Below are 10667 nucleotides of genomic sequence, written 5' to 3'. Positions count from 1 at the left end.
TGGCATGTAAAAAGCACCCACTACACCCTCAGAGTGGTTGGCATTAGGAAGAGCATTCAGCTGTAGAAACACTGCCAGATCAGGCTGGAGCTTGGTGCAGCCTCTGGTTTCCCAGACCCCAGTCAAACCGTCCAACCCATACTAGGGTAGAAAAAGGACGTTAAACAATGATGATGATGATATATATATATATATGTGTGTGTGTGTGTGTGTGTGAGTGTGTGTGTATGTATGGGTGTGTGTGTGTGTGTGTGTGTGTGTGTGTGTGTGTGTGTGTGTATATATTTGTCCCCCCATCCAACCAACATCGCTTGACGACTGATGGTGGTGTGTTTATGTTCCCGTAACTTAGCAATTCAGGAAAAGAGACCGATAGAATAAATACTGGACTCGGGGTCGATTTGCTCTTCTAAAGGTGGTGCTCCAGCATGGCGACATTCAAATGACTGAAACAAATAAATGTATAAAAAAATAGAAGAATACATATACACATATATTCTATTCTTTTATTCTTTTATTTGTTTCAGTAATTTTGACTGCAGCCATGCTGGAGCACCACCTTTTGTCGAGCAAATAGACACCAGGATTTATTATTTGTAAGCCTAGTACTTATTCTATCAGTCTCTTTTGCCGAACTGCTAAGTTACGGGGAGTTACTGAGTCTAATTGCATGCAGAGACTGAATGTGTGCTTTTCTTTACTGTTACGTATCATGAACAAACCGTCTTTGGATCAAATAGTGACTGGTGACGAGAAATGGGTTCTCTGTCCCTACTCACTCCAAAGACAGTGAGTAGGGACGAAAGAAACACTGGCACCCCAGGTTAAAGGTCTTCACCCATGTAAGGTGTTGTTATTTGTTTGGTGGAATATGAAAGATTTAGTCCACTTTGAACTTTTAAACTCAAACCAAATGATAAGAAAGGAGATCTACTGTGAGCAATTTGAGTGACTTAATCAGTGCTAGAAGAAAAACTACCATCTTTGGTTTCAAGATGAAAGATGTTCTTCCATCAAGATAATGCTCAGCCACATACAGCGAGGATGACATTCCAAAGGCTGAAGCAGTTTGAATGGGAAACAATGCCCCACCCACCATATTTGCTGGACATTGCCCCAACTGATTATCATTTATTCCACAGTCTTCAAAATCATTTACATTGAAGAATTATGAATTCTTTATAACTTAGAGTGTGCTTTCTTTTTCAGATTTATGTATTTACAGATGATATTTACAGTATATATACATACATACATATATATATATATATATATATATATATATATATATATATATATATATATATATATATATATATATATATATATATATATATTTATAAAGTTTTAATGTACAGAAAACAAAGGACAAAGACAGGTGAAGGAACAACAAGCAGGTGTATTAGTTTAACACTCAAGAAAATGCTCTTCAACAAATACATATATATGAGGTCTGATCAATAAGTATCAGGACTGTTGCCATAGTAACGAAGCTAAAATACACACAGTGAAGCTGCTTGGCACAGATTGACCGTAAACTCTGCTGTGCATGGGCACTAACTTTTAACATTCTAGCTCACATCTGCTGTCTCCAGCAGTGTTTGGAAGGAACATGTGTAGCATGTATTCGTTGCATTGAACGTGGCACAGAAAGTTGAGCAAACAATCTGCATCAGATTTTGCCAAAAGCTTAGCGATACCTTCTCAAAGGTCTACGCAAAGTTTTCAAAAAGTTTTCATCATTCTCGACACAATCAAGCAGATCTTGTATAACTGAAACCCTGGGTGTCTTTTCGGTCAGTTGAAATTATCATAAAAACAATTGTTATCTTAATTAACTTAGTTTAATATTTGCGCAAGGTTGACTGCTTCCATGACATTTCAAATACATTATCGTGTTTATCAAGAATAAAATTATCAAATATAACCATCATTCAGTTTTTGTTTTCTCCATTCTAGTAGAATGATTTGCATGAGTTTGTCTTATAAATCATGTTTGCATTTATCTTATTTCAGCATAATCTTATCTGTATAAGCTTGTTTCATTCAAATCTATCTTCTATATCTGTTATTTACCATCTCATGTCATTGACTCTCCTAGATTATCCTTTATAGATCTATTAACTCTAACAACACCAATGCATCTATCTTTCACACTTACAACAGGCTCTAATATCTGTAGTCAGACAATGGAAAACGCAAGACAATGAATTAAACATTTTTTTCAGTATTTTGAGAAATTTCTCAATATTTTGTGTTCTGATCGTTGTAAGTTTTAATTTGTCCATAATCATACAAAGAATCGATAAAATATCATCATCGTCATTTAACATTCATATTCAATGCAGACTTGGCTTGGAGGGTTTGACAGGATCCAATCGGTCTAAGCACTGCATTGTTCTCTTCTGTCTGCTTTATCGGGGTTCCAATGGCTGGATGCTCTTTTTAATGCGAACTATTTTAGAGCTTGTACTGGGGTCTCTTTTCATGCCACTGGCACTATTGTGGTCACCATGCAGCTAGCAAGACTATGAACCATGTATGGTGGTGATGATGGTGGTGGTGGGGTAAGGAAATATAATATGGAATGACGGTAATATAATGATTTTATACAGCTTGTTAATAATCTTTTCCATTCCTTTGCAAAGATTAGATCTATGTGGTCTGATCAATAAGTATCCGGACTGTTGCTATAGTAACGCAACTAAAGCATGCAGAGTAAAGCCACTCAGCACAAATTGACCTTGAACTCTGCTGTAGATGTGCACTAAGTTTTACCATTCTAGCTCTCTTCTGCTATTTACCACAGTCTCGGAAAGAACATGTGTAGCGTGTGATCGTTGCAGTGACCATGACGGAAGAAGTTGAGCAGAGAATCTGCATCAAATTTGGCCAAAAATTTGGCGATACCTGCTCAGAAGCCTACGCAAATTTTCAAAAAGTTTTCGTCATACTCGACACAACCAAGGAGATCTTGTGCAACTGAAACCCGAGTGACCTTTTGGTCAGCCGAAAGCAGTTTTGGCACAAACTTGGCAGACATGCATCTCATACCCAAATCTCCAATGATAATGGACAGAACTGAACCGGAATTAATCTGCACATCTTCTGATAACTCATGGATGGTGATTTGACAATTCCCCTCACAGCTGCATGTATATCTGCGATGTCTTTCTCTGTTCTGCTGCGTGCAGGCCTCCTAGAGCATTCATCAATATCAACATTTGTTCAGCCATGTTGGAAACCTCTGAACCACTCGTACACTAGTGTGCAGCCCACACACTTCTCTCAATACACTTTCCATAACTTTGCATAGGCCTCTGACCAGTTATCGCCATGGCAACTTCCTTTGTCATGAAAACATAGTGTGCATGCACAGCAGCATTCAAGGTCAATCACTGCTAAGCAGCCTCCTTGTGCATGCTTTATCTTCGTTACTATGGCAACAGTGCAGATACTTATTGATTGGACATCATACACATATATACATATCATCATCATCATCATCATCGTTTAACGTCCGCTTTCCATGCTAGCATGGGTTGGACTGTTTGACTGAGGACTGGTGAAACCAGATGGCTACACCAGGCTCCAATCTGATTTGGCAGAGTTTCTACAGCTGGATGTCCTTCCTAACGCCAACCACTCAGAGGGTGTTGTGGGTGCTTTTACGTGTCACCGACACGAAGGCCAGTCAGGCGGTACTGGAAACGGCCACGTTCAAAATGGTGTATTTTATGTGCCACCCACAAAAGAGCCAGTCCAGGGGCACTGGCAATGATCTCGCTCGAAAATCCTTACACATGTCACGGGTACAAGTGCCAGAAAGGTGATGTTGGGCACAGGTGCCATCCCAATTTCGCTTTCGCTTTCCCCAATAAGTTTTTGCAAGCTGAGTTTCGTGTCCAATGAAGGAGACGATGTTGCCATGGGTGTCAATTGTCGAATTTAGTTCGATTTCAATTTCACTTCCCTCAAAAGGTCTTCGCAAGCGGGGTTTAGTATCCAATGAAGGAAAGGCACGCATAAGTGGGCTGGCTTCACCCCTGGCAGAGGCCTTGGATTTAGGTCTCACTTGGCTTGCCGGGTCTTCTCACGCACAACATTTACACATCCATCCATACATACATACATACACTCGTGTTCCATCAGTTATGACTACAAGGGCTCCATTTGATCCAACCAACAGAACAGCTTACTCGTGAAATTAACGTGCAAGTGGCTGAGTACTCCACAGACACATGTACCCTTAATGTAGTTCTCAAAGAGATTCAGTGTGCAACAGAATGTGACAAAGCTGGGCCGTTTGAAATACAGGTAGAACTCTTTTCGGCCAGCTGAGTGGAACGGAACAACATGAAATAAAGTGTCTTGCCCAGTGATACGTGTCACCGGGAATTGATCTCGGCCTTATGATCACAAGACAAATACCCAAACCACAAAGCCACACACACACAAACACACATGTCAATAAAATCTACAACTTGTGCTTACCCTCAGTTTTTACCATACAAAATTTTTCACATTGCTGCTTATGCTGTTTTATGTTTTCATTTTTTTTTTTTGTTTGTTCCTTCTCTATATTTTCCACGACTCTTTTTCTTTTATGCCATTTTTCTTTTTGTTATGCATGGAGTTTTTATTTTCTATCAGCCTTACAAGAGAACTAAACATCTTGTATTGAAGCAGCCTTTTGGCTACCTTTAGCAATAAACAGAATGCTTTTATGATATCTACCTTTTCTGCAAGGAAAAATTCACATTGAGTGTATTTAGTTTCCAGTATTATTAGCATTGCTGACAGCACCTGATCATCTAAACAAGCTGAACCCTATGGCAAAAATACAAAGGCTGTAGTAGTAGTTGATGTGATTTTTTACAGTGATAAAGAAGGTTTTGTCGTAATTATTTTTGGTCGTGATGGTGGGGCTGTATGGTAAGAAGCTTACTTCCAAACCACATGTTCTGTGTTCAGACCCACTGTGTGGCCCAATGAGCAAGTGTCTTCTACTATAGCCTTGGGCAGACCAAAGTCTTGTGAGTGGATTTTGTAGACTAAAAGTGAAAGTAACCTGTTCTATATATATATGTATATATATAGATAGATAAAAATTACTTGCAAATGATTACGTGGTGTTCGATCATGTAATATGCATATATACATACATATATGTACATACCTACATATATATGTACATATACATGCATATATGGGTACAGGATCATCAAAAACACGTGAACAAAAAGAGAAACGAGAACATAAAAAAAACCCAGAAAACATACTTTTTTCGAACAACGAAGGAAACAAATAGAAAAACAAGACAGGCACAATAAAGAATATTCCCTTCATCAGTTGACCTCTGTTTTATTTACTCCACGTTTCGAATGTAGGGACAAGACGCGACTTCGTTAAAACAGTCCTTCCCACAATGCAAATTAAATAACATTTGGGATTTTTTGTGGAAGGTTAAAGTGGTAACAAAAACAGGACAGTGAGAACAAGACAGTAAAAACAAACGGTGAGGACCATTAAGCCAAGATGATGTGAAGTGGTGAACACAGGAAAAATGAGCTTTGAGAGGAGACAGGTAAAAGCAAGTGGAAGGAAGTGGAAGAAAGAAAGATGGATAGCCGTTGGTCACGTGTGAGCAACGAGAGAGTCATATATATATATATATATATATATGTTAATATTTCTAAGTCTCTCTAAAGGAGACTACAGCAGCTGTACTGGATATTAATAGTTATCGCCAAGCCAACATGGCAGTCCAAAAGATAGGACGAATACTGCCGTTGATTAGCTCCAAGAGGCCATCGCCTTTCACCTCTAGCTAGCTATGCGACACACGAACCTGTGTCTATTATAACCTTCAAACAGGAGAGGTCAGCCGCTTCCCCTTGTTGGTTTGGCATCTACAGACTAGTTTCGGGGTATTGCCCCTTATCAATGTAGAGCAGCCGATAAGGAGCAATGCCCGAAGCATGCCGGGTAAAATGCTTAATGGCATTTCATCTGTCTTTATGTTCTAAGTTCAAATTCTGCTGAGGTCTACTTTGCTTTTCATCCTTTCAGGGTCAAAAAATTAAGTACCAGTTGAACAATGGGTTTGATGTAATTGACACATCCCTCCCACAAAATGTCTGCCCTTGAAGCAAAATTTTGAAACCATTATTGTTATTATCATTATTATTAGTAGTAGTAGTAGGATATAAGTCAATGAGCTGGCAGAATCATTAACATGCTGGGAAAAATGCTTAGCAGTATTTTGTCTGTTTATGTTCTGAGTTCAACTTTGCCTTTCATCCTTTCGGTGTCCATAAATTAAGTACCAGTTGCATACTGGGATCGATGTGATCAACTTACCCCCATCCTGCCAAATTTCAGACCTTGTGCCTATAGTAGAAAGGATTATTATTATCATTTAAGATATTATGTGGTGGTCAACTTTGCCTTTTATCCTTTCGGTGTCCATAAATTAAGTACCAGTTGCATACTGGGGTCGAATTGATTGACTTACCTTCCTCCTGTCAAACTTCAGACCTTGTGCCTATAGGAGAAAGGATTATTATCATCATTTAAGATATTCTGTGATGGTCAATTTTGCCTGTCATCCTTTCAGGGGTCAATAAAATAAGTACCAGCTGAATACTGGGGTCAATGTAATCGACTCAACCCTTCCCCTAAAGTTGCTGTCCTGTACTAAAATTTGAAACCAGAGGTGGTGAGCTGGAAGATAAAACGCTTAGTGGCATTCACCTTCTTTTCGTGTTCTGAGTTCAAATTCCACAAATATACAAAGAACTATGGGAGATCTATCTGACTAAATCCTTCAAAGAGGTGCCCCAGCATGGCCATAGACCAACGACTGAAACAAGCAAAAGATAGCTGATACATATTTACGTGCATGCTGTATTACATAACATGGAGGCGCAATGGCCCAGTGGTTAGGGCAGCGGACTCGCGGTCGTAGGATCACGGTTTCGATTCCCAGATCGGGCATTGTGAGTGTTTATTGAGGGAAAGCACCTAAATTTCCACTAGGCTCCAGCAGTGGGGGGTGGCGAACTCTGCCATATTCTTTCACCACAACTTTCTTTCACTCTTTCTTCCTGTTTCTGTTATATCCATATTTCAAAGAAGCCAGCCTTGTCACACTCTGTGTCAAGCTGAATCTCTCTAAAAACTACGTTAAGGGTAGACGTGCCTGTGGAGTGCTCAGCCACTTACACGTTAATTTCATGAGCAGGCTGTTCCATCGATCGGATCAACTGGAACCCCCGACGTCATAACCAACAGAGTTCCACAATTTTGTAACACCATGTATATCAATTTAATATTCCCATTTCAGATTTATATAACATTTCAAAACTGTTAACACTATTTGAAGTACAGTATTTCTTGTTTGAAGCCTCGTTTAATCATAAATCTCTTCTCTTAAATATCATTAGCTGTTCCAATCTGTTGAAACTCGTTTCAAATAGCTAGCAGAATTTTTAGTTTTATTCAAATTTATTACTATGAATAAAACACGTGTTTCAACTATAATTATGTTTTGAAGTTTATGCTTGCAGCTAGAATCTACAACAGTAGAATTAGTACTGGTGAAGACAGAGCATATAAATCGGACCTTCTTTCATACAACACATACTCATTCCTCACCAACACTAAAATTATTTATGCATATATATATATATATATATATATATATATGAAACATTCAATCACTGAGATTTGAAGTTAGATGTCACTACTGTTCATATCATCTGTGGATAAATTCAAAATTTGATGATATCACCAGTAGTAGTATTGGTGGAACGCAGTTATGATAGCTTTAAGGAACTATGAAATATCGTAATGATGCTTAATGAGCATCTAGCTGCTAGAAATAAGAGCCAAGTCTTAAATAATCCACCGTAGCGCACCGCTATAACAGAGAAAAACAGTATGCGAGGAAAACAGACCGAATTAAAACATTTAACAACACAAATAAAAATTTTATGTAATTACGGATATCCACAAACTAGGTTTCTGCTTTTGGTTATTCAACCTTGAGCTTCGTCAGTGTGGACCACCAGTTTAAATTCATGACTGTTCACGTTAGTCTCTGATATATGTATATTGTATATATATTATATATATATTTTTTATACATATATATATTTATTATAGATATGGCTGTGTGGTAAGAAGCATGCTTACAAACCACATGGTTCTGGGTTCAGTCCCACTGCGTGGTACCTTGGGCAAGTATCTTATACTATAACCTCAGGCCAATCAAAGCCTTGTGAGTGGATTTATGTGATGTTACTGGAGACTGTGGTCATTCCCTGGCTGGAGAGAGTTGCTGCTGGAAGGCCATATGTATAGCAGTAGGATTTGAACATTACGTTATCAGAAAACGGAAAAAGAGTTTCACCTTTCCATAGCAAAATCGTTGTACTACACTTTGACAAGCTTTGATATCTGAAGCAGATGGAGATACGATAGTTTGACCAAAAGAACCAGCTGTTACAAGCAAAAACAAATATTAAAAAAACCGCATTTGGTCAAAGTTGGATATACGACACTTTAATATAATAGCAACTATATATATATATATATATATATATATATATATATATATATATATGTGTGTGTGTGTGTGTGTGTGTGTGTGTGTGTGTGTGTGTGTGTGGAGGCACATGGCTTAGTGGTTAGTGTGTCAGCATCATGATCGTAAGATTGTGGTTTCGATTCCTGGACCGGGTGATGCGCTGTGTTCTTGAGCAAAACACTTCATTTCACATTGCTCCAGTCCACTCAGCTGAGAAAATGAGTAACGCTTCGATAGACTGGCACCCCGTCCAGCTGGAGAACACATACGCTGTTGAAACCGGGAAACCGGGCCCATGAGCCTGGCTAGGCTAAAAAAGGGCGCCAAAAAATATATATATATATACACACACTCATAAACTACTGAATGTTATGCAATATGGACATGTTAATCTTTTCAATATATTCTTCCATACTTTACAAAATGTATAAATCTACAGAATTTGCCCCAAGGTGCAACCAAAACAATGCTCTAAATTTTGAACCTATGTCAAAAGTTTAGTAGCATCACCTTGTAACCTTTAAGCCTCGTGTCTCTCTCACACTCCTCATATGTTGATAAACATCACATTTCTTTATCAAAATGCATAAACATATTCCAGATGTCAAAAACAAGCTGTGTTTACACTACTGATAGGATATTTGGAAAATAATTATATCTTTACGTTAACCAATTTATATTTTCTGTCACTGAAGGACAACATAACTTTCAGATTTCATGTCACAGTTTTTAAAAAACGTAGTAGTTTTGTTCTTATTTTTTTTTGTTTATTTATATTTTATTTGTTGTATATTTGAGTAAACATTGATATTTTAAAAAAAAATTATCACCAATAAATTACTTTAATCAATAATATGGTTCCAGTAATTCATAATTATTTAGAATGATGTGTCAAATAGGGTTTTTCTAGAACCAAAATCAATTAGGTGAATATATTGGACTGATTTATTGAACTAACTAATAAGATGTAGCACCACTGTGTTTCCATAGATATTTTACGCGTCATTATCACTACCTCCATTAACACTAATATTAATAACAACTTTATTTTGTATCCCCAAATATTTATGACGTTTCTGGCCGTAGTGTCTTTATTTTATTTGTATGTAATGGTGCTGTGTACACTCTGGTGTCATGAACAATACAGTAATTGAAGTTGGGTGCATGGAAACTGAAAGAGCAAGCTCCATGGTGACCAATGCCTTGCTAGTGAATTTGGTTGATGGAAGCTGTGGCAGCCAGAAAAGCAACAAAAATTCAATTTTTGTTGCTTTTCTTCAAATTTTATTCACCAAATCTCTTGATTTTGTTTTTGGATTTTACCCTGCCAAATTCTGGTGCCTCAAACATTTTGAGTACCACATTTAATTTTTTGATTAAATCTATATTATTATTCACAAATATATATATATATTATATATATATATATATATATAACAATATATATATATAAACACACACAATGAGCTTTCTTGCAGTTTCCATCTACCAAATCCACTCACAAGGCTTTGGTCAGCCCAAGGCTATAGTAGAAGACACTTACTCAAGGTGCCATGATGTGGAACTGAACCTGGAACCATGTGGATGAATCAAGCTTGGTTGTGTGGTAAGAATCAAATTTCTTACCATACAACCATGCCTTCGCCTATACATATATATATATATATATATATATATATATATATAGATGTACGTATAAACGTATAAATATTCATATATATATATATATATATATATATATATATATATATATATATATGTATGTGTATCTTTGCATTTCCCCCCCTACTATCATTGTTTGGCAAACTGTTGGTTTGTTTACATCCTTGGAACCTAGAAATTCAGCAACTGATACAAATAAAATATGTATCAGACATTAGGTACTAAGGCTAATTTACTTGACTTAACCTTTCAGGGTGGTGCCTCAGAATAGCCAAAGTGCAATAACGGTAAAAAGTAAGAGATAAAAGGTAATAAAAAAGTATTAAATGAGAATATTTTGGTAAGAATGGCCAAAGTCACACAGAAACAAGGGACAATATTAGCATCATCGCCATCGCCTGTATCACCATCA

The sequence above is a fragment of the Octopus bimaculoides genome, chromosome 3, assembly GCF_046866305.1.
Source record: "Octopus bimaculoides isolate indiv1 chromosome 3, ASM4686630v1, whole genome shotgun sequence".
Classification (NCBI taxonomy): Eukaryota; Metazoa; Mollusca; class Cephalopoda; order Octopoda; family Octopodidae; genus Octopus; species Octopus bimaculoides.
Note: the sequence above shows the minus strand (reverse complement) of the source record.